At 34.6% G+C, this 26,931-nt stretch overlaps 2 pseudogenes; both read right to left on the bottom strand.

Annotated features, from left to right (window-relative positions):
- On the bottom strand, positions 1-26,646 carry LOC132598982 (uncharacterized; annotated as a pseudogene).
- On the bottom strand, positions 11,348-18,948 carry LOC132598981 (shaggy-related protein kinase kappa-like; annotated as a pseudogene).
- Positions 26,647-26,931: the final 285 nt, after the last annotated feature.

The raw sequence follows: 26,931 nt of genomic DNA, 5'->3' as shown, positions 1-26,931 counted from the left end.
TTAATACTTAGCCTTGTAATCAGAAAAAAGCTGGTCAGGTGTTTTGCCAAGCAATTGAACAAAGAAATTGTTACTATAGTCAGTTCTCATCTTCTTATTCATCGCTGGCACAAATCCATTTCTCAAACCATTACAGTAATCCAAAAAACTAGTTGTGACAGAATAACCTTCATCCCATCAGTGGCGGATCTAGAATTTTTACTGGGATCTAAAATTTTTACTGAGGAGGTTTGAAAAATAAAAATATAGTGACTGGGATCTGAACTTAGAAACTCAAGTGAATTTTGAACACCCTAGACCACTGAACCAACATCTTTTCTTGTTTTTAGGGTGTTCAAAATCCATATGTGTACATAAAAAAAATGAAAAAATACCTTATATATATGGTGTAATTTTTTTGCCGAGGGTGTTCGGGTGAACGCCCTCGGCGGGCCCTAGATCCGCCCCTGCATCCATCGGGTGCCTTGCCAGAATAACCTTTATCCCATCGGGTGCCTTGCCCGTTCTGCGCCCAGTTACTACTCGCATAACCAGCCTTTAGTCTCACGTAATACGCAATCCCTTCTATTAATCCACCTAGAACACTGACAAATTTCAATTTTAGAATTAGTGAATTCTGTTATTTATATGGGTCGAATTAATAAATTGGTTAGAGTGACGACTCGTGGTACTCATAATTGTTTTTCACAACCCAACCCGTACTACTTTATTTATTTTTTAAAGAAATTTATTTAATTACCAAATTAAATGAATAAAAACTTTCCCTTTTATTTATTCTGTCTATATCAATAAATCGACAAAAAAAATCTATTTTTCTATATTTTAAGATGTTTTTAATGGGTCAATTTGAGGGATAAAATTCACAAATATCCATTTTTTATAGTCCATGTAGTTGAAAGCAGGCATTGTCATGGAGTATAAAATTTCATAGGTAAAAATGAAAAATATTATCATGAAGTTTTACTTGTTGAATTTGAAACTTCATGATAATTGCTATTTTACAGTTATATGCCTAGAAAAATGGTTAGCATGCACTATTACAACCAATTTTGGGTTATGTCTGTAGTCCAAACTAGCGGCCAAGGGGCCAAATGATTGGCTAACTTGGGCCATACCTAAACAGCTAAACGACTCGTTAAATATGTCGGCCCAAATCCCAACCCACTTGAATCTGAACGGGTGCTAAACTTGACACGTCTACCCACGCATAGTCCTAGCTAGACGACGTGCATTCTGTGAACCCACTGCGTCTAGTTTAAATCCGACACTGTCCTGGAGTCGATGAGTTGCCAGCCCACTGCCAAACATGAGTTGCCTCACGGAATATGATTCCAGTGAGCTCGGTTTTTATGTTGGGTGCTGCTAAATAGCAAAACCCATTTTGTCAAAATTGTCAAAAATGGGGATAGGGCCACGTAAAATGACCAGAATATCCCAACCCCAGAAGGATCCAAAACAGCCAACTTTTGTCCATATTTTCCCTCTAATGTAGTGTAATGATTAAAGTGGGACACACTTAAACATTATTGGCAATATTTAAATAAGATGCATACACCTACACTTATACATACACCTATATATTCTACATAATTATACAGTGGGCCAACCTAAATAATATACACAGCTTTTTTTTTTCCTTTCATTATACGGTGGGCCAACCTAAATAATATACATAGATTTTTTTTTTCCTTTCATTATACGGTGGGCCAACCTAAATAATATACATAGATTTTTTTTCTTTCATTATACGGTGGCCCAACCTAAACAATATACAAAACCTTAATCCTCCCCTCCCCCCCTTTTTTTTCTTGTTAGATATATTTACCCACTAAACCAGTTAGTAAAAATTATATACAAGAATAACATATCTTTTTAAAAGTAACAAATATAGCACATTTTATAACAAATATAGCACTCTGAAAAGAACAAAATAAATACAATAATAAACCCCGATTAAAGCCAACCCTCTCCATTAATTAATGAAATCTATTTTCATTAATACAATTTTACTCATTTACTCTTTTCTCTCACTTCCACAATGATTTCTTCAAACTTTATTTTTATGCTGACAGTTTTCTTAAAAGAAACATTTAGTATATTTCAAATATATTATACTATAACTATTTTATATTATGTTAATATTGCATCAATATATTATCTGTATTAAGCTCATACATTTATTATTCAAAATGTATGAATTGTCTATATCCAATGTTAATATTCATCAATAATATATATTGTTCATACATTTATTATACCAAATATGTGAATTGTATTTACAATATAAATTTAATTACAACAATATATATTTCACATATAATATTGTTAAAATTTTAAATTTTCAAAGGTTAAAAACATTATAAACAAAAAAATTATTCTAAATAGAATCTGTAACACACAGAAATAATGTGTATCAATCAAATTTAAATTCAAAGAAAAGAAAATAAATATGGTCCTGATTAGTCCACACCTTTTCTTTGGAAATAAAACAAATTGACTTTGCCCTTAAAATTAGCATTATTTAATTCCTACGTTTTAGGCATGGATTATGGTATTTGTTCTAGGTGTTGTCGTGCTTAGTTTTAGGAGATCTTTTTAAAGGTTTATGCTATTTAGGTAGTTTGTTTTGACTATTTCCTCTACTGAGAATTTAAAATGGAATATTTCTCTAAAAAAAACATTTGATCAAATATTCAATTGCAAAAATGTAACCATAGCAATCATCGTAGACAATTAGATTTAGCTATGTGTTTATAAACTAGTGTTGGTCCTTGATCATGTAAATGTCCTTATCTATAATTCTATTCAATTTTAATCATATATAATTTTAGCATTTATCAAAAGAGAAAAATGCTATAACAATTAGAGTTTAATTTTTTAATAGAAGTCCACACAAACAATGTTATTTCTGGGTGGTTATTTAAATAAATAACCAATGATGTCTAAGACCAGATTTCGAGAAATTAACGACGATTATTAGAGGGGAAAAAAACTCCCTCCCTTATATGTAGAAATTGAGAGATATTGAGATTGCAAATTTCTGTGTATTTCATTGAAAGAGAAGAGCACCTATGCTTAGAAATAAAAGAATAATATTTAATCCTATAAAATTTTTGTCCAAATTCTATTTGCTAGCATATAACTAATTTTATGAGAGTGCAACAAACCTATATTTTGCATATTTCCTATTAAACATTGAAAAAGTGATTTATTTTACCATTTTTCTCTATTAAAAAAGCAGTTAAATAAATTTCCGTTCCAGGAAATGACGTAAGCTATTGCAGCAAAATTGGTCAAGGTCCGCGTTTACAAGCCTTAGGTCCCGAGTTCGACTGTAGGTGTGCGCATATACGTGATTTTTCTTTTTTCATTTTTTCTTTCACTTAGATGATCTTAAACAAATCAAGTACCAATGTACTTTATCCAATTTTGTCTAAATTTTATTGCCTAGCCTATAATTAATTGCATTCCCTTAGAATATAATTAAAAGTGAGTTGTCCTTGTTGATCAAGTATATTTGATACAATGTTGGGAAATTTTTGATATTGGGCTGCATTTCTCCACTTCTGCTGAATATATGGGTTGTGATTGTTTGGGCCCAACTTCTTTGAGCAGCCTAATGCCCACGCATCTTTAAAAGATTGTATAATATTTCTTTAAAGATTAGAGAAAACGTGAAAGAAATACTTAGAATTTAACCATTGTATCATATTTCTAGAGTTGGAGTTGTACTAAAATTAAAAGTTATTTTTTTTTCCTTTTGGAAATTGCTGGAACGAAAACGTAAAATAGAAACAAAAGCTGAAGAAAATAGTTATATAAAAACTCCTCCTTCACAATGTTTTTTGAGGGATAACTCTGTGATAGAAGAAAAAGAAAGAAAAGAACCAGTAAAATATACCTTTATACATGTATCTGTTCAAGAATTCCATCGTTATAGCTTTGCCTCTACTCGTTAATTACATGAAAATCCTTCTGGCTTGGCATTACTTATTTATTGATGTGCAAATATTCGAAGTATAACGATCTTAACGTAGTAAGCATTTGTTATAAATAGAAGTACCGCAATTTTAAGTCTTTTATATGGAGCTTCCACATAGTCAAGTGAAACTAAGAGCTCTTTTAACGTTGAAATGCATCGATAGGACCTCATCTATAACCTGATCTATGTTATTAAAACAATTTATTTTGGTTGTCCTTTTCGTTTTTATAAAAGCGTGTCCGAAGTAGAATATTTAGTGAAAAGAATTGTTTGGTAAACAATAATGCTTATAAGAGATTAAATAAAAAAAAATTGTCTATTGGGATTGGTTAATAATTTTTTTGTGCTTCAACAGGACGAATACATGAATTATTTCAAAGAGAAGACTGGCAATGTTAGAGTATAATTTAATGGTATAAGCGGTAATTTACTTGATTTCTAAGATCACAAAGTAGTAACTAACGTATTCCCACGTCATAGGAATGTAATTTGCAAGTCAATAAAATCATTATAGTCTATTAGCACTAGTTAAATCTCCCACAAAATATGTGTGAGTTCAACTCTCACTGATTCATTTCCCCCTTTTCCTACCTCATCCCCAGTCTAATAAAAAAAGAACCTCAATAAGAAAATTTTGAACCAGAAAATAATAAATAGAGACCATATATTATCTGTAACTTTACTAATGCCCATAATGTAATTATTCTTCTGAACTGAATAATTTGGATTGCGTGTATATATATATATATCAATTCTATCAAAGTTAGTTGGTCAACGTAACTACACGAAGTTAGTGCATTTGTATGTTTGGGAGAGCAATGTTAGTGTTCCTACATTTTTGTTATAGTGGAAGATTAGAATTTTCTTCAAAGTTCTCATCCCAATTATAACATTATCAGGTTTAATTTGCAGAATTCAAGCTAGCCTTTGGTGGGATAAATTAGAGTTTGGTCGGCCTACATGGCCTCGTCTATTTTTGCTCTATTCAACGTAAGCTCACTGTTCAAACTTTAACTGTATTGGTTTGTTTGCGAATGTGCTAAAACATATTATCCATGGAAGACTTTAAGTTAAAAATATCGAACCAACTAATGGTGAGGAAGCAAAAACTAATTGTTCAATTTCTTAAAAGAAAATCAGTCTATAACTTGGAACACTTTTAGAACCAAACATTCTTTTGAGTGATAATGGTGGTTGTGTATTTGTGTGTTTGCCGTAGCATTTAACAGCGTGGAAAGTACTGCTCTTCTACATCTTAACTTCTCCTTATTGAAAAAGTTCTGAGATTCAGACCCTCAAAGATGTATCTCATCTTCTCAATATAATAAAGGATTTGTCTGTTTTATTCATTATTTGTAGGCTTTTCAATTAAAAGATAATATTTTCTGTTTGATAACGTGTATGTTCGATCTTTAAGTTTGTTATGTATGTTACACATTCCTGAATGATATGTATGTAGACATGTCTGCATTTAATCAATGTTAAACATTTACTAGTAATTTTAAACATATAGGCGTCGATGATGGCTACGGATCTTTGCCTCGAAAATGTTGATTTCTCTTTCATTTTGCGGAAATTTCCCTTCCTGTGATTTTGTCTAATCTCTGTTGACATCTTCTCTTAACTTATTTACAAGATCTGGAATGTAATAGCATCTTTGGGTGTTCCCGTCTATGTGCTTTCAAGTTTAGAGGTCTCTGTTCGTTTGCACAACACTTATTCGATAAAATGTTGTTCCAACTTTAAAAGAGTGGCCAATTGATTATACATATAACATATTTTTAACTTATATGATAGGTTCTTAACATAGAAAAACAATTTCCAAAGCATTCAACAAGTCAAGTGAAATGCTTAAATCCCAAATGAATATGATGGAGATTTCTGTGGAAAAAACAAGAGAAACTTGACGATCTCAGTATTCCCCGTTCTTAGATAAAGTTTAAGAAGCCACTTAGAGATCAATTCATTTTGTAAACATTTGAGAATTTCACCTAGCGCGTGTGCCGCTAAAACTTTACGATTAATAATCTTTCAGAAAGGGGTGAAACAAGAGGAAACAACTGAAGCTGTTCGAGAGATGTGTGATGAACATGATTTTGAAAAATAATAGTAAGCTGTAGCAAAAAAATTGAGGCATGTGTTGAGAAAGCTGGTGAATGACTTTAAATCTAACAAACGATGAAAAACATTTAATACCAGCTGAGATTGTATTTTTCCAGTAGATTCAAAATAAATACAAATTTTCGGTAGAGGATATGTGTGTTACTTCTTAACAGTTCAAAGGTAAGAAGACTATGCGTTCCTTACATCTAGAATGGGAGAGTTACTTCTAGTTTCAATATTCCGAAGATTGGCATTTGAATTTTTATTTTCTGTATTTATGTAGACCACTTTAGCATTGAGGAGTACACTGCACCACTTCTACATATTTGTTTAGCTCTTTATTTGTAATTATTGTTTGAATGTTAACATGCTCCTTTTTTCTCCCGTGTTCCCTTCATCCTGAAAATGGCTGCCAAACAATTGGAGAAGACGAAGTTCATGCAAAGAGGGTTAAACATAAGCTCATTTTGACTCTACATGGCCAACAAAAGTAGTTTTTTTCATCTAATTTCATTTCTCACTTGCCTTAAGGATGTGCATTCAACTTTGTTGACAGCTCGACTACTAAGGTGGTATTAATTCCATTCACAAATGTCTATTTCTATTTGCCTTCTCTCTTTTCTTGCTTCCAAGATATAAGAACTAACATTTGATTATTTCTGCCCAATTGTACAGGTGTTTTTTTCCCAAAGTTGCTTAGAAGAATGCTACAAAGAAGACTAAACATAGGCTAACCTGTAAATAGTTCTCCCATACATTATGTAAACAATATGTACTTTAGCATTTATCAGTATGATGCATCATGGATGTTGTTCCAAAATGTCTGTATATTGTATCTCACGATTAGCTATGATGCAGTGTTGTCCGACGATTTGATACTTATTGGGTCCGTGCTGGCAAGGAACTGCATCAAGCAGTTTATATGTAATAAGCCTGTCTTTTCAGTCTTGGTATGTTTGCAGTTCACGGCTTATGGCATATACTCACAAGCTGAAAAGTAAGTATCAAGTTTTTTGCGAATAAAGCTGACTGTATACGCTTTAAACCTCCTTCGTGTTGGCACGGGCCATTCACCCCTAGTACAGATCAGAAGAGTCATATAATCTCTCTGCACCTACTAAGAGCCCGTTTGGATTGGCTTATAAGTTGCTTATAAGCTGTTTTCAGTTTTTTTGAGTGTTTGGTTGGCCAGCTTAAAGTCATTTTATGGTTAAAATATGTTATATCCCGTGTTTTGTGCATTCGGGAAATTAGAAATGATTTTGACTTGAAAGAAATAAGGCTATGTTTTATTTTATCTAACACATGTGTGATATTCATGAAAAATATTGATGTGGAAATCCGGGAGAAGGCCAAGGGCAAAATTGAAATTTCGGAAATTAGTTTCGTGAATTACAAATTATGATCCTTAGTGAATTGGGCTCAAGAAAAAAATAAGAGAAATTGAAGCCCAAAGTATATGGGGTGGCCGGCCATGAGGCTTGGCCCAAGCCCATGAAATTGGTCATGTGATTAGTCATGTGATCAATTAATATAAGAGGATAATTATATACTGTTTATCCATAGAAGCTTCAAGAAAATAAAACAAAGGAGAGACCAAGAGCTCAAGGCCATTCGGCCGAACCATAAGCAAGGAAAAAAAAATTCCAAGTCCTTTAGCTTTCATCCAAAAATCTCGTTCTTCTTGAATTCTTATTAAGTTCAAGACGCTCTCCGACGTGGTATAATTAGTTAAGCGAGAGGACCACGTTTGCGGCAAGTTGAAATTTGAAGATAAAGGTAAGAATTCTATTCTTTTATGTTATGGAAGAAGTACACATGTTATAATGATTAGAATTGAATGAGAATTATGGGATTGTGTTGTGTGTGTGCATGGCCGTGTGTGTGTGAAAGTGGGTGTATGGCCGTGTGCTATAGGGTGGGGAAAGGAAGGTGAAATGCAATTCATTTGGTGTGTTAGTTGTGTCGTTGTGGCATTTATGACGTAAATAAAGGTTTGACGATTTAAGTCGGCATTGGAATTGGTAGTATGTTGTTATGGGGAAATTATATGTTTTTAATATAGTTTCTATGTAACTATGAAAGTAGAATTCAAAAAAATGTGGATTTTGGTTGTCATTCATGAATTTGGAAGGAAACAATGCGACTTTGTTGTTTCGTCGCATTTGTAGAAGTTTTGGATAGAATATGGAATTGTCGGGATTGTTTGAATCCTTGAGTATTGCTTGAAATGTTATTGAATTATGTTTGGACAACTTTGAATCAGTAAATGGATATGAGAACGTTGATGTTGGGTTGGAAGTGTGAAGTTAGAATGAGAGTTGTTGCATAATATAGAAAAGAAGAGCAATTATGTTAGAATGTGTTTTATTGTGATTCTTGATGTTGTTGGATTGTTGTGGGTTTTGTTGTTGATATTGTGGCCGAGTTAATTCTCGGGGATGTTGAATTTATAGGGGAAATGCTGCCGAAATTTCGGTAGACAAATATGAATTTAAGTTTGAATTCATAAAAGCTTGAAACTCATATTTGGTAACTATGACCAATTGTAGATTTTGGAGCAAACGGGATTTGAGTTTGGGCGAGCGTAAGAAGTGAAAAAGGTATGTAAAGCTATCCCTTTCCTTCTTTTGGCATGTCCTAGACATACTAGGTTGAGATTTGATCCTCGGGGGCAATTCTGTTCATGGAAATCTGAGTCTGATTTTAGGTACTATTCATTCAATGTAATTGAATTATAATTCTTATGTTTTGTTGGAAACTATTCGAACATCCATAATTTGCACAAATGTGATAGAATCGTTTTGAAACTTACATGGATGACTCCATAGAGTCTAATGTTCGTAATTTATGTCCGCCACCTCGACTTGACCCGAGGTGGGCCCACTAGCCACGAGACTTCCTTCGTTTGTCTTACTTAATCTACTTTCGTATGATATAAAGAGGGGACTTTTGCCTATGAATTTAAGGCTTGATTTGTTCCATAAGTTATTTGAAAGCTCCTAAATGTGAACGACACTAAATTTTCAGAAAATGGCTTATGAGGTATTTTTCGAAAGTTTTGTAAATTTAAAGGCTCATATCTTTTGTATACTAATTCTGACAGACTCGATACTTATTTTGAATTTTCTGATCTCAATATATATATATATATATATATATATATATATATATATATATATATATATATATATATATATATATATATATATATATGTGTGTGTGTGTGTGTGTGTGTGTGTGTGTGTGTGTGTGTGTGTATTTATTTGTCGAGTCTTGGAATTTAATTGTGTATACGCATATGGTTTCCGCACTACTCTGCTCGTGCCTATTACTATGATATCGTTCGCCGGTTCCCGGGCCGGTTTGTGATCGTGCGCACTATGATAAATTCGGCAGTATGATGTGTTACGGTTCCCGAGACCTCGCCATAGGGCCGGGTTCCGTTTATGGAGTTATGCTGTGATATGGCTTATGATATGTTTTGATGATACGATATGATGTGATCATATGTTGTGTTCGGAGTTGTACGGAGATTTGAAACCTTCTGCAGTATGCTGTGTTGTGGCACCAGCGTCGGAGTGGTGACCACGTTCCTGAGCCTTATGCATGATTTTCTATTTGCATTATGTACATGTGTCTTCAGTACAGATTTTGATATTTTGATCCGGTATTCTCTCTCTGTACCCTTCATTTCAGTTATGGTTTGGATTTCTATACTTTATGCTTTACATACTCAGTACATCTTTCGTACTGACCCCCTTTCTTCGGGGGCTGCGTTTCATGCTCGCAGGTACAGAGGTTCGTGATCTGCCAGTGTAGGCCACACATTCTGCTATTACAGAGTGCTCCTTTTGATCCGGAGCCCATATATTGGTACATATCTTTTGTGATGTATATGCTTCTGTATATTTGGTTATTTGGGGTACGGCGGGGCCCTGTCCCGCCATATGGTTCTGTTATGGTTTGTAGAGGCCTGTAGTCATATATGTGGGTAATGGGTCATGTGTGTGTGTTCGTCTGTCTATGATCTACGTCTTAATGCGGTCCCGTCTGTTATGGCGGCCATAATGGCCCGTATGTTTGTATATGTGTATATCTGTTCGGCGATGTGTATTCCGCCGCCCCTTCTGACTATGATATGAAAATTTTTGCACGTGCGACCGCTTAAGATAATCTTTGCTTTCAATCTGTTTGAGATGATTAATATGAAAGTCTGAGTTAGATAAAAATATGACGAGTCAGTATGTAAGTCTGTTTGAGGTGTCCAAATAGGACATCAGTCGCGGCCCACGGAGCTGGGTCGTGACAAAATAAGCTCAAAAAAATAAATGGGTCAGTTTGACTTAGTTTATCTAAAGCAGCTTATAAACTCAAAACAGCTTATAAGCCAAAAAAAATAAGTTGGGCTACCCCAACTTATATTTTTTTTTTTTAACTTATAAGCTGTTTGCAGCTTATAAGCTGCTTAAAATAAGCCCATCCAAACAGGCTCTAAGAATGAAACAGGCTCCATTCTATAAGTCAAGTAGGATTTCAAATCAGCTCTCAAAAATATCTAGCACTATGAGGTTTCCAGAACCTGTTCTATACAATATGTAGACCCATTAAGGGACATCAAAATTATAGATCCTATGTAAGCTTTTATCCCATAATCAAGAGGTTGCTCGCTTCAATGTGATTTTGTCAATATATGCAGTGATATTGTAAGTCTTGCTTTCTTTTGGTGAAAATCGTCCAGGCAAAACGCACTTATGGGCCAAGTGTTGTCAGCTTACACCTCAGGAGTGCCACATATTTTGTTCCCTTATTCTTATTTTTGATGAAGTGATTTCATTGATGGTATCAAGACGATGCGGATAGTAGAAACTATCAAGTACAAAATTAAATTTGTTAGTTTCATTACAGGAGTTCCTATACTAAATATAGGGAGCAAACAAAGTCCAAAAAGTGCAAACAGATTTAGTTCCTATAACCATATCCTATTCAAGCTACGACTATAGCAAGGTTTGAAGAAACCACAATTTGGATATGGAAGCAAATGACTTGACAATGTCGAGAGTACTACTACTAATCTAGCAACAAGGCACATACATCAATGCTCACCGTATAAGACCTATGAAACACATTGCTATTGGCCACATGAGGATAGCTCTTGGAATATCAACAGTCTATTGGAGATATGATTATCAAAGCCAACAATAATCCGATTTGCTGAAAACAGCTCTTCTAGTCTTAGAAAAGTAACATGTGAATATGTGATCGTGTTACACTGAATAACACATGCAAGGAAATACTGAAGACGTATATTACCCTTTTATGGTATGACAATTAGCTGGCATTGCCCATGAAGCAAATTGGGGCAAAAACAAAAAACTGAAAAAATTATATAAAAATCCTCTTCAGCTTTTCTTCATCCAAACCTAAAACCTCAGTGTTTTCGTATGTATACAAAACGTGCTTTGACATGTATGCACAGTATTCGTTACAGCTATCAGGAACAAATTACAAGATGCTCTCTCACATACGTGCAACAGCAAGTCTAACAGCGCTGTGAACTTGATCTACAACCACATTTAACAAGCACTAGTGGATGATGTCCAAACACCACTTTATCACATTGTACAGAAAGGGACAGTGGCAAAAATGTGAAATAGCCACTAGGGTCGTAAAGCCATGAATAAATTCTGCCTTCGAGCATGTTCTGGAACGACGCGCTGGAGGTTTCAGTAGGAATTCCGGTGAGCTCTGCAAAGGTGCATGCCATAATAAAAAAGACACGTACATCAAAAGAGCGAGAGAAAAATTTAGGGCTCACAAATTTAGAAATTGAATATTCAGACACAGAGTAAAATATTGCCAAAAGGTACTGCCTAAGTCTACCTGTCGTGTGGTCCAATCACTGGAGTATTAGCAAACCACATCTACACTTCACTTGACTGCATCTGATTTGCTTATTGAATTTTGACGAGCAAATTCGTGAAATCGGATGCCATTGACTAAATTCACAGAAGTGGTAGCTTCTAATTAGATATACCTCCCTGATTAGACTACTAAGTTATGGCAACTTCAATGATCAACTCTAAACAACCACCTGACTTGATATTCATGCATACAAATAATGTATTATTGGAGTATTACATGAACACAGGATGCTCAAAGCTATGCTGCATAGACACTGACTGGTTACATTATCCAGCAAAGATTAAAATACAACATAACTAATGACATGAAATAAATACATTTCATATCAGAAAAAAATATATACCAAAAGTTAATTTTCCATCTATTATCATGAAAATGCTATATGTGAAACATCAATGGCAAAACAGATCAATGGTGTCACATCAAAATATTAATAACTAAACATCATCCTATACTAGCTTGCCCAAATATTGCGAGGTTATGGGATCATCTGCGTGGTCATTCAGTAGGTTCCATTACAGTCATCTATCTACAAACAAATCATTTCGTGTTTCTTTTTGTAACCATGGCAAACAAATCATTTAGTGTTTCTTCTTCTCCTATTCTAATTTTTCCTTTTTTTCGAGATTTGCTTTGTCTACAACAGCAACAACATACCCAGTACTCCCATAAGTGGTGTCTGGGGAGGGTAGTGTGTACGCAGGCCTTACCCCTAGCTCGGAAGGTAGAGAGGCTGCTTCCAATAGACCCTCGGCTCAAGGAAAAATATTTCAAAGCAGTTTTGAGATTTGCTTTGTCTGAACAACTTAAACCCTTTTGCTGAGACTATAATTATGAACTCAGAACCTCCCTTTTTTTTATTACTTTAATTCTTTCAGAAATGTTTTAAACATAATCCATCAAGAGTGGGACACTTTGTTTACAAGAGATAGGACTAGCTTATTAGCGATAGAAGTTGAACTATTTCAATTTTTGAACAGCTGGACACATGGTAGTTAACCGCATTCCTTAGAATCCTAGGTGCAACATAAGTTAACCTACATGGTGAATAATTAGAGCAAAAGCAGTAAGATCCATGCTGGAGCCGAAACAGCTCAATCAACCAGCAAAAGTCTGCCGGTGTGGTACTGAATTGTGTTTTTATTTGTTGTGATAAAAAAAGTCGTGGTTAAGCTTCCTTCATAATTAGAACATAATCATAATCAATCAACTACACCTCAATACGAATTAGTTGAAGTCAGCTATATGAATCCACTGTAAAAGCTCCGCCCAATTCAGGTCTCATATTTTTCTTTCCCATATGTGGTTGCAGTTGAAATAATGATTATTAGTCCCAACGCCTCAGTCTGAAACCAGTCATATCTAATTTAATAAGTCAACCACATAATATGCTTACAATGTGGTAAAATAGCCTTCTTTTGGTGTACATTACCTTGGGGCTTAGAATTGTAAAGTAGTGGAAGAGGGCGACCATTGGGAAGACGGGTATTAGGATCCCTCAATTCATCAAAGAATGGATGAATACAAGCCTCCAACTGCATGATTAAAGCAGAATTCATTAGGCTACTACAGCCAAACCTCAAGATAATGAGATTGAATTAATTCAGAATGAAAGTAGACTTACAGCAGTGCATCTCAAATAGGGTGAGTACTTGAAAAACCGACAAATCGGTCAACCGCTTCTGGAGGCAATCGCTTTTGGAAAACCTGCAAGATGCATTGTGAGGTACAGTTAGACTTGCATAGAGGAAACAACTTATGAAAGGGATAATGGCGACAGAGAAATATGAACCCTCTGTATATGACAGAAAACAATCAGGAAAAGAGAAGCATAGTTCATCCAGATATATGGAATAAAAGACAATAAATGAGAATGTTCCCATGGGCTAAATGGAAAGAAAATATAGTCAATATCTCACTGCACTAGTCAATAGCATAAGTTTCTAGGTGCATCACATTAAAAGCTAGTTCAACTCATCACTCCACTAGTACTCTGACATGCTGTACATTCTGATGTACAAAGTCTTGTTCAGGCTTGGAAGCATCTCAAAGACTCAAAGAGCCTCGAAATAGAAGTATTTATATATGTAGGACATTTCACAATCAAGGCTCATCTAAAACTCTTCTAAGAATTCTTCTCTGTTTGTCCACACTCAATCTCTACTCCATCTGTTGTTCTGAAGAATTTGGATCTTACAATGCCTTACCATCAGACACATGTGAACCAACGGGAAGAATGTTCATGTCTTTCATGGTATTTGACACACTATGATTTTCAAGTACTCCATATATTAGGGAGGTGCACCAAATACCACCATCCTCTAAGATATTCTGGAACCAAGTGCCATATGTTCTCTATCTTTTGCCAACAGGTTGTACTTTTTAACAGATTGCTCTCATTCTCAACTCCTGATTTATTTATTTTTGATTGGTATTCTCAATTCTTGATTTTCAGTGTCCCATCTTTCCACACCATGGAAGGGTGGGTGAAAAATTACCAGCCAGTCCTATTTGTTTCTTCAGAGCAGCAATTTTCCACTTGCTTCTAGAAAATTTTAAATGTCATTTACCATTGTAAAGAGGAAGAGGGGCTCTCTTCGAGGAACTTTATACCATTGACCCTTTCTCTAGAGATCGTCACTCCAGATCCAATTCAAGCAATTAAATTAGGCAAATACAATCTCAAGGATAATCAAGTTATCAGATTGCATGGTGTTCCCCGATTTTTTTTCTCTATATTTGGCCCTTTTTTTGGGCACGAGTATCTTATCCACCTTTTGACTTTTAAGTCGTTAAGCAGAAATAAGCAACTTCCAAAACTGTCCTTAACCAACTTTAATTGATTAACATCAGTATTTCTAACGTCATCCTTCATACCTGCTGTAAGAAAAAAATGAATCAAATTAAGTAGCCCATGGTTCTTTTTTTTTTTTTTGAAAATGGTAACAGAAGTAGCCCATGGTTCTGGTGACATATATCTGACTTTCAGTAGAAGGAAGAACAAAGTAAAAGCTATAATCACAACCCGTTTTTCATCAAAAAGTAGAAGTGATGGAATGACCAAGAGCACATAAGCATGCTGCAGTGATCACCAATAATCAAGCTTTATATATTGAATTTCATCTTTAATTTACACGACATACCTTGTACCATGGATGTGGCTTTATTTGTGGAAATTTAAACTCGATGTAGTTTGGGTTCATGCATTTTATCTCCTCTCTAGTAGGTGTCCCCAAAACCTGCATAAAGTTTGAAGCAGAAAAGGAAAGTTAACTTATTATCAAGGCAGATGATCCATCGCAAATACTGGTACTCCTACAGCAATTGATATATGATTAAATCCCGCTTGCATAAGTAGGCTGACAAATAACAATCCATCTTTTCCGTCAACATGTATAGCTACATTATAAGCAAAAGTACTCACAAAATTAGTCCCCAAGAGTATAAAGAAAGAGGACTCCAACCCCACCATCCACCTCGGGGGAAGCAGAAAACAGAAGTTTAAAGTGTATAACAGCACCACAGACATGAATTAATGTGTTCATCATGAAGAACCCCTAAAACTAGTTGGCATTTCAAAAGTTAAAAAAGTGGATGAGTGAAACTTCATTGACTCAAGGATAGATATCTAATATAGGACAAAAGCGGATGTGGGCAAGTTGCACAAATTTCAACAAATGCAGGGTACAAGATCTTTCTTCTCTTATTTATTGCCCGTTGAACTACCAAAACTGGATATTTTTCGTACACAAATTAGCTATCAATATCACGTAGGCAATTTAACTCTATAATCATACTGTGCAGAAGTTGGCAAACTCTTAAGCCATAATGTGAAAACATGCTGCTTCTTTTTTTCTTTCGAATTTCCCCAAAAGGAGATATGCTCCCTTATTTACTGAGGCAACAGTGGTCCAGGGAAATCAGCAAAGTATCCTTTGAGAAGACAACATCAAGAATAGAAAAGTTCATAAAAATTCACCTTTATAATCACTGCTAATTGATCAACCCCACTCTCTCCAGGAAACAATGGCTATCAAACTGGATTTATTAGAAGTATTAGGACAAAGAATACAACTACAACTAAGAATAGCACAAAAACATTAAGACAGTGGACATACCTGTCCAAGAAGTAACTCAGCCATCACGCAACCTGTTGACCAAATATCAATGGCTGTTGTGTATTCGATGGCATCAAATATGAGTTCAGGGGCACAATAAAATCTCGAACAGATATATGACACATTGGGTTCACCTTTCACCTAACCAGTGGTCAAAGAATTAGGTCGGAGAACTGTAGCGAGTATGAGATTCTTAAATGCAAAGTTCTTTGCAGAGAGAAATTACCAAAACTTTTGCACTTCCAAAATCACAAAGCTTCAGCTGATGCGTGTGTGGATTTACCTAAGTATTAAACAGTATTCCAGCTTAGTGAGATAAGAATATCACGATAATAACCACAAGATACCAGCAATAGCAATAACATGACACTATCAAAAAATTAGCTGACATCATCACGTATTCTACCATAGGATTATGCTATTGCATCTCTCTTTCTAAAAGATGTAAATGTTTTGCCTCTTAGACAGTTCAACTTAAAGGATTTGTATTCTTGATCTGCTAGATACTAAGTTCCTTGGTTTCTCTATAGTCTGCTTAGCGGCTTGCCCAATAAATAATATTAAGTTAAGAAACCTCTTCAATGCCCTTTACCACTTCACTCATTATGGTCTTAAGACTTCTCCCAAAATTGGAGTATTCTGCCGGGCATCACATATCATTATACACACATCATAAGACCCTAAATATACAATTTGCAATCATTTATGCAAATGCTTGGGTGTTCCTCCTTTCAATCCCTTTCCTGCTTTTTGCTATACAGTTTCACAATTTTATTTAATAGGGCTTTCTATAAGAATTTTTTTGATGAGAATAGGGCTTTCTATGCGATAAAGTATAGAACTTCATCCACTCAGTTTAACCATATTTTTTTTACCCCTCCTGGGAGCTCCCACCTTTTTGCTCCCTTGGTGACTCGAACCCGCAACCTAAGATTAAAGGTGGAGGAAGCTTACCATCTAAGTCACCCCTCTTGTCATCATACATCATTTAAATATATAATACAGAATCATATCAAAGTCTATTCTATAAACAAAAAATTACATTTAGTCCAACTAGATTATTAAGTTATAAAATCACACACACATAATGAATTGCAGATAGTCATACACATTCAGAAAAAAAAATCACCAAATTAACTAATCATGATTAGAGGGCCTTCGATCCAGAAAATCATTATCCAAAGAATGAGGTCAAGAGCAAGTAAAGTAAAACTTAACAAAATATTTACTTAAAAGAACAGAATCCACTATCATAAAGAAACACCTAACCGGTAAATTCTGAGGCTTGATGTCACGGTGACAGATGCCAATACAGTTATGGATATAGGCCAGCGCCCTGCATCTCTGAGCCAAACAAAGGAAAAAGGTATAGTAAGTGAGACGTTAGATGGCCTCGAATCAGCAACTAGTCCAGCATTAAATGTTTGAATTTTCTGTAAGTAGTTAATCGTAAATTTTCTAATAAAACATATCAAAATATTTTAAGGCCCTTCTCTTGGTTTCAAGAATACATATACTTCATCTATGAAAACTATCAAAGCTAGGTGGACAATCAAAAGGACAGAAGGAAAGGAAAGGTCTAATGTCAACCTGGGAGCTATGAACCTTGAAACATTGACTTAATTTCAATACACAGTGGGCGTATGAATCTGATGGATTTTTGGTCCATAATACAGGTACATCAACCATTGGTACAAATAATAACTCATACAAGTCTAGATGGATATAAAGCAACTTATAGGCAGAAATACTAGAAGTGCTCTAATTTTTCTTTGACAGGTTTTCTAGTCTTAACATTTTAACCATCTTTGTTTTCCTCTTTTTTGTTCGTTTTTCTTTCTCTCTTTTTTTTTTTTTTTTTTTTTTGGGGGGGGGGGGGGGGGGGGTGGGGGTGTTGGGGGGGAGGTCTAAAAAGTCCAAACAAGATAAATTACAAGTTCGTGATACGCACCAAATGTATAACTTGGTTCCCAACTTAAGCATTTGCACCATGTGACAATTTCAATGGTGGATTCCCCACAATGTATCTCCACCCACCCACCCAAAATAAATAAGCTAAATACAGTAATGGGAAGAGGACTGAGCTACCAGCAGGTACTGGATAGTAAAGAAGGCAAATAAAACTCAAAACTAGCCAAAGTAACATAGCACAAGCAGTACCAGCCAGTGTCCACAATGAGAGAAGCAAATTCAGAGACAAAGGTTACATGACCAAGCTAGTGTCTAAGTAACAGTTTAGATCCACCGGAAAATGCAACATGCCTGATAGGTATAGAGTTTGACATATATCAATGGCATCCTCTGGTTAATTCTAGTGTATTGTCTCGCAATACGATTGACAGATTCTGGAACAAATTCAAGCACAAGGTTGAGGTATACTTCCTCCTTGTATGTTGTTGAGAAGAAAGAGTGTTTAAGAGCAACAATATTAGGATGTTCCAACATTTGCATAATCTGCAGTTCTCTGTTCTTGTAGCGCTTATCTTGAAGAACCTTCTTTATTGCCACAATCTCTCCAGTCCCTCTACATTTTGCCCGTGACAATAGCAAATTTATATCAGAATAATATAGAATATTGTAAAGAAAAAACAGAAGTAAATAACCCAGAAATTATTGCAGTGCTTACTTGGAAAACCACACCAAAAGAACCAGTTCCAACCACATGTTCTGCAATGTAACTTACATCCTGTGAACCCCAATAAAAAAAGTCATTTTTCATTCCAACCACATGATAAGTAACACTTCTCGTAACTAATTATAACTTGCTTGGGTTGACCATTTCGACCACCAATACTGGTAGAAACACAGGATTGTTAGAGAAGAATTCAGTTATAGAGTGAACAAGTCATAGTGATAACAATACACAATTCCGTAGGAATAATGACTTAATTCCTTAATGATAATTATCATTAAGATTTGTGTACTTATAGTTTACCATGTTTATAAGTAAGCATGTTTCTTGGGGCATCGAATAGAAAAAAAACCTTTATAATATATTTGTTGATAGGTCCATTGGGTGGGAGACGTCTGGATTTACAAGGATATTTCAACATTAGAAACATATTTTTGAACTTTCGTATGACTGGTTATCAAGTTCATTTCAATGAATACAATATAGAGATTGATTTGAACTGATTTAAGTAAGAATTTCAAATCCTATCTATCAGGTGCAACCAAATGCCTCCATCCAAGGATCCTAAAGTGAATACTAAAGCAGTAGCAATATCAGGCAGACTAATCCTGAGAAAAAAGTCAGAAAACTCCAGTAAAAGCATGGTATTATATTTATATTTTAGTGGACAAATTTAATTTTGTGGGCTGTTTGTTGTAAACATAAAGATGCATGGGCATTGGGTTGCTCAAAGAAGTTAGGCCCAAACAACCACAACCCACATATTTAGCAGAAGAGGAGAAATGCAGGTCAATATCAAAGTGAAAGAAAAAATGAAAAAAGGAAGTTTTTCACTGTATGCGCGCACCTAGACTCAAACGTAGGACCTAAGGGTTCTAAACGCGGATCTTGACCAATTTTGCTGCAATAGCATTCGTCATTTCTTGGAACGGATATTTTTTAGCTGCCTTTTTTGATAGAGCAAAATGGTAAAATAAATGACTTTTCAATATTTAATAGGAAATTCAATGCAAAATATAGGTTTGTTGCACTCTCATAATCAAATTGGAATGTAAATAATGATATTCATGCTTTGTGTGGTTTTTTACGTTACGAACACACGACGATCGTTAGCGATTCTCGTCGTTATTTTACATTACTGATAGGTAATTGTGAGCTCATGTATAATAAGGTTATATAACTCGCTATAGTTCATAGTTGCTTCAACACCAAAAGTGACTCGATTCATTATGTTAAGACATAATGAGTTGACACTGCATTCAAAGTATTAGATACGTTGACGTGTTGTCTTCAAACAAATGAGTATGTGACATGACACTTTGTTCTAAGTCTTAGTGTTTTCTCGGTCAAATAGGAAAACTATACGTTTGTTGCACTCTCATGATCAAATTGGCATCAATTCATGATATTCATGCTTTGTTTGTTTTTTACGTTACGAACTTGTGTACACGACGATCGTTAGCGGTTCTCATCGTTGATTTATATTACCGATCGGTAATTGTGAGCTCATTTATAACAAGGTTATAACTCATTATAGTTCATAGTTACTTCAACACCAAAAGTGACTTGATGCATTATGTTAAGAGATAATGAGTTGCCACTGCATTCAAAGTATTAGATACGTTAATGTGCTATCTTCAAAGAAATGAGTATGTGATATGACATTTCGTTCAAAGGCTTAGTGTTTTCTCAATCAAATAGCAATACTAAGTGAGTTTTGGTGTTCAAAAGGATTAAAGTACATTGGTACTGTTGACACCCAATTTTGTCCCTCCTTTATTTTAATTTACTCGGGTTTCTAAATTTACTAACGAGCTAAATACTTTATTTTTCACGATATGTTATTGCTACTACTATTAATATCACTACTTTTATTTTCAACATTATGAGCATTACTTTATCATAAATTTTAAACAGTTAGTCATCGTTTCATTTTCGGGTTCGGATTCGTTAAATTAACTACTAGACAACACTTTCTAAAATCCTTATTTGTCTACATATTAATTATTAATTATCTTGACATAATAAATATTGTACTAGTTATTAAATTAGAAGCCCGAAAATAATTAAAATAGCGGAGGAAGGACCAACAATTTTCAGCCAAATTAATGGCCCAAAATACCAATATAATATTATTTCCCTACCCGAATAAGCAACCCACATTTTTAATATCCAATCCACATTTATATCAGCCCATATTTAAATTAATAGGCCAGCCCAATTAACTCCTACCCGGCCCAACCCTCATTTTCTTTACCCTAAACCCTCACCATTTCTTTCTTTCTCTTCACCCTCAGCCGACACCCCCATCCTCTTCTTCCTCCTTTTTTCTCTCTTTCTCCTCCTTCACCTGCCTCCACGCTCCCACGTTCCCCTCCACCTTTCATTGTCCCCCCACGCCTGCTCATGCTCCTCACGTTCCCTGCTGTCCCTGCACATCCACGTTCCCTTGTCTCCTTCCACGCCATACTCCTCCCTGCCACTTTCATCTCCTCTTGTTCCCCACGTCGATCGTCTCTCCCCGACGCTCCTCTTTTTTTTTTAACACAAACGAGCCCTATAAATAGGATCAAAAGTTGAACGGCGAAGGAGGACGGGGAGAAACAGAAAAGATTTAGGGACAAAATTCCCTTACAAAAACACAAACTTTTATCGCCTCAAATCGCCCCAGAAAATCAATCTTCATCAATTTCTGAGAGTATTTCGTGAAGTTCAACCGCAAGAGGATTTGAACACTGATTTGGGGGGTGATTGGGCATACATAAAATATTTCGTTACAAATTCCTTGCTTTTGATCTGGTCTTAAACCCTTCAAATCGAAAAATACTTTTGTTGAAATCCGAGATTTGTGATGAGAGGTTAAGGTCTCACCATTCGATTAATTTCCCTCGCTGTTCGAACAAAGAACTTTAACTACAACAGAATCATTTTAATTTTCGAGTCGAGTTTCGAATCAGCGCATACGAGAGAGTAGTTTCGACGATCTTGACACCCCAGTTCATTGCGCACAAAACAGGTAAACTTCGATACACTCATTATTCATGATCTTTAGTGTCTGTTCGTTTAAGAAATTCTTTTAGTTTATTCTGCGATATGTTTAGTGATTGTGTGGTTTCTTCGTCGTCGCATTAATCTGTTCGATGTTTGGGAGCTGCCAGGATAGTGCATTAATCATTAATTAAATTTGAAAGATATCTAGTATAATCCGGATGCTTGAGACTGAATTTCCAGGACCTAGGACACATTTGAAATGAATATACACAAGATATACAGTAGATTATTAAAGTAAATAAAGGATATACATTCGACATACATCTGATATATATATACCAGGGTGTGTATATCTTAGGTATATCACGTATAGGATTAAGACAGGTCAGCATTGTCCCCCTTTTTTGCGCTATTTTGTTCAAGTAGTATAGCTCGACATGAATGCAGCCTGTTTGGGGTTTAGATGTGATAGAAATGGTTATGTGACTTATCAATGATTTGCTAGTTACTTTGATACTGCCCAGTACTAATTCTTTTTGTACATAGACACATTTATTTCATACTGTGAGGCTGTAACTCTCCCGCTCCCTCGATCAGTGAAAACCATGTAGAAGTAGAGTATACCACAATGCTAAAATTTGCCTTGTTTCCTACTTATGGCTTTGTTTCAAAATCTCGTTTTCTTTGTTCTGTTGTGAAGCTAATGTGATACAATGGCCTGCCTTCTTCATTTGAAGATTAATTCGAAACATAGGTTAAGATGTTTATTAATTAAATGTTGATGTAATGATTTAAGGGATTACTATTCTGACCAAGGCTTATTAAAACACAGCTCAAAGAAGTAAAGATTTTAAGTTCACTCCTCTTTCAATGTTTACAGAGAAGGGTTGTTGTCCCTGGTCTACATGGAATAACTGGTCATTTTTTGAAGTATACTCTCAAATGATTCCACTTATAGTTTATTTTAGTTGTCTTATCAATGTGTTTAAATTATCAAAGGATTAGCAATTGCCATCTCTTGGGATCTGTTTTATCTAGAAACAATAATATGGTTGAGCTTCATTTTGAAATGATTACGGTTTGGCTCGATTAATCGTCGTGTCTTGTTGATTGATGATCCAAATCCATTTTAAGCTCAGAACTTTCTGTTAACTGAAAATGCTTGATGTTTCCTTTATTTTCCCTCTCTGAGAACTGGCTAAAAAAAAAAAGAAACAGATATTGCCAGTTTCCCTTCCCCACAGTCGTAAAATTCCTTGGGTATTCATTTGAATTTCCAAAATCTTTAAGGACATCAATGCCTCTTAAAACATGAGTTTCTCGTTAGGGTGTTCCATTTCTGTTTTAAGTTGGATATAAGAATTGGAAACAGATAATTGAACTACCAAATGTTTTCTTTTTTGCTTAGAAGAGTTCTTCAGATTCAGTAGGCTGATTCTGTTTGGTGCTGTACATAATTGTGTACATGTATCTTTGGAGTTTAAATACATTGGCATGATTTCCCTTTCGTTTGCTTCTCTTTGGTATGGTTGGGCTTTGTAAACGTTAACAGTCAGTATTCCCGGAACACTTAGCCTCATCCACATTTAGGTGTATATGAGTCGGTATATCCAGTATATAAGATGTATATTGCCCTGTTAGTGAAATGGTTGATTTTGGGCTGCTGTCTCTCCCATCTGTGACTTTGTGTTTTCTTTCTTTCCACACTAAAAAAATAGAAATGCTGAACTATTTATTCTAGTTAAGATCTGACTGTACACTGTCATCCTAATTTGTTTCAAGTGCATATTTACATGTTTTAGCCTTATTTATTAATCACATACTAATCTTTTTTTTTTTTCATTTTTATGCATGACATCTCGCATACGAGTCCAAGCGACTCGTCGTCTTCTCCCGCATTTGGTGTTGGGCTAAAAAGCCCCAACGTGAACTACTCTCTATCAGTCCCAGCAGCAGCATAATTCCAGCAGTCACAAAGTGGGCTGAGCCCATTTAAACCATTTTAATCCCCTATTTTATTTCTTATTGGTAATTGTATGACTGATATTTTACTTGTTTATTTGCTTAGATTAAATGAACCTTAGCAGATTTAGTAGTTTAGTAATGGGTAGTTTAGTTCCACAAATTACATTCCCTTCTATTTATATTTTAAACTATTTATAGTATCTATAACATTTATTTGAGTAATTGATTTTCAACATAGCATGATTACGTCTTTTGGCTAAGGGATTAATAATTTGTGCTTACCATTTTAGAAATTTAAAACATCACAAATCTTACACTAACGTTAGCTTATTTTAAGGATTAAAAAGACAAACTAATTCAACGAATAACTCTTTCATTTTAATTCCTTTCCAACACTCGAAATACATATTTGTTTGAAACAACTTTAGCACAATATATACATATCAAACTATTAGTCTTCATATGAAACTTTTAAGATTTATTTAACATTAATCTTACAATAACCCTTTTAATTTGTGAGTCGGCATAATTCAATTTTCTTCAAATATATATAAAACATTACATGTCCCGCTTTCTTTTAGTTTATTTTTGACTAAAACTCTTTTATGCAACTATTACCTTTCCACAAGTATTATACTTTTGTTTAAAACTTAACAACATTTATGAGTCGTATTTTAAAATAACATTAGAAGTATTCTTTTATACACATTATTATCTTCTACAAATCCTATCTTAAATAACATTCTTATCTGTAATTTTAGCTATATTTACAAAATTACTTTCTTTTTCTATAATACTATATTTATACTTAGCCTAATTAAATTTTAGTCCGGTCGGTTAACCATTGTTAATGGGTCTTAAAGGGTGCCTAATACCTTCCCTTTAGACTAATTGAACCCTTATCTAGAATCTTACGTTTCGCAGACCTTAAACAGAGTTAACTTTAAACATAACTTTAATAAACTTTAGGTGTCCTAATTCACCATAAATAATTAGGTGGCGACTCCTTAAAAACAAGCATATTTAGGAATCTCCAATACGTCATACTTCTAATTTAACCCTCCGGGGTTAAAAAGGGGTGTGACAGGTACTTGATTTGTTTGAGTTTGGTTATCATATAAGTGAAAGAAAAAATGAAAAAAAAAAAAGTTTTAGACTAAATGCGCGCACCTAGACTTGAACTCGGGACCTAAGGGTTTTAAACGCGATCCTTGACCAATTTCGCTGCAATAGCATTCGACATTTCTTGGAACAGAAATTTACTTATCTGCATTTTTTAATAGAGCAAAATGGTAAAATAAATGACTTTTCAATATTTAATAGGAAATTCAATGCAAAATATTGGTTTGTTGCATTTTCATAATTAAATTGGCAACAGTTCATAATATGGTCATAACTAATTTTAGTTCATAGTTACTTCAACACTAATAGTGACTTGATTTGTTATGTTATTAATAAATAATGATTTGACACTGCATTCACAAGAAATAATAATATTGAGCTCAACAAAAAATAATACAAAATTAAACAACAGAAATTAATCATTTACTCAAATTATTCCACTCTTCAATATATAACGTCCAACGGGAACCAAATACTGTGTGTATATATATATATATATATATATATATATACCATAACAAAAATAAAAACAAGAAAAAGAATTAGAAAAAGAAGAAAAAAATACACTCCAGGCCAAATTTCGTATATATATAGCCAGTATATAACAAATTTATAGAAAAAATAAAAACACTTTCAGATACCAAAATAAAATTAAAAAAAAAGAAAAAAAATACACTTTAGGCTAAATACCGTATGTATATAGCCAATAAATAACACTTTATTTACAAGAAAAAAAAACTTTCAGATGCCAAAAAAAAAAAGACAAAAAGAAAAAAGGAAATACACCCTGGGCCCACCATATGCATACACAATAAGTGAACAAAAAAAATACACCCTAGGCCTACCTTATGTATACACAATACAACTAATGTAAAAATAATAATAATAATAATAATAATAATAATAAAAAGGATACATTAAAAAAATGAAAAAGAGCATGGGAAACATAACCCATGATTAGCCTATATGAAAAACCTGTATGAAAGAGAGTCTCATTTTATCAGGAAGGGCAGTGATGTAAAAGCATACAACAACAACAACAACAACAACCCAGTGAAATCCCACAACGTGGGGTCTGGGGAGGGTAGAGTGTACGCAGACCTTACTCCTACCAAGGTAGGATGGCTGTTTCCGAGAGACCCTCGACTCAATAAAAACATAACAAGGGCAGTGATGTAAAAGCATATGACAATAAAATAATGAAAGGCAAAGATTCCCTAGGATCCCCTATGAAATGACTAATATACCCCCATTTTTGACAGTTTTGCCCAAACGTGATTTTGCCAAATAGATTTTTCTTTTATGTTTCCTGAATAAGATTTTATGTAACTTGTGCCTAAATAAATTTCATTGCCAACAGTATAGGCAACATATCCCATAGTGATATTCTCAATAAAAGCATTGAGAACTGTGCATAGTTTCTTGTCAGCATCAACAGTTTGTTGAAAAATAGCCCAAATGAAATTAATTAGTGGAATTTGCCAGCGTCTGCTTGGTATAATTTAAGCCAACCAACTCATTAGCGAATCGTATGCCTCCAGCTGAGTTTGGATCCCTATTTGTCGCATTGTACGTTACAGTGAGTGCATGGCCTCCTTTTTGAAATGCTGGGAGAAACAAGCAAAAGATTATTGTGAACAAAAACTTAGCCATTGATATGTCGATGTTGTTGCCTTGGTGTATGTTTGATTCGGATTGGACTATGTATTTATAGTACTACTAAATAAAGACTGTCGGCAAAGTCAAGTTGATGTTGGGACCAAATCATACCATTTGGTTAGGAGAAGACAAGTGGAGCACTGATTAGGGGAAGCGTGAAGAGTTTGATAGTTCAATGTGCTAGCTAGTTGAGTTTGGCCGATTTTGAAAAAAGATTTCTCATGCATATGGATGGCTAATAATGTTACGAAATGTACATAGACATATATTTACAGGCGGAATAGCTTGTAAGACTCTGCATTTATTTAGTTTTGTCATGCCGATATTCGTATTTACGAGTTTGCCAACTAAGCTTCTTTATTCTTAAAAACTGAGCATTTTAAATTCATATGATCGTTGACCAAGCATACGTGGCATTAATCGTGCTGAGCGTA

The sequence above is a fragment of the Lycium barbarum genome, chromosome 6, assembly GCF_019175385.1.
Source record: "Lycium barbarum isolate Lr01 chromosome 6, ASM1917538v2, whole genome shotgun sequence".
Classification (NCBI taxonomy): Eukaryota; Viridiplantae; Streptophyta; class Magnoliopsida; order Solanales; family Solanaceae; genus Lycium; species Lycium barbarum.
The sequence above is the reverse complement of the archived record's forward strand: the minus strand, read 5'-3'. Positions and strand labels throughout refer to the sequence as shown.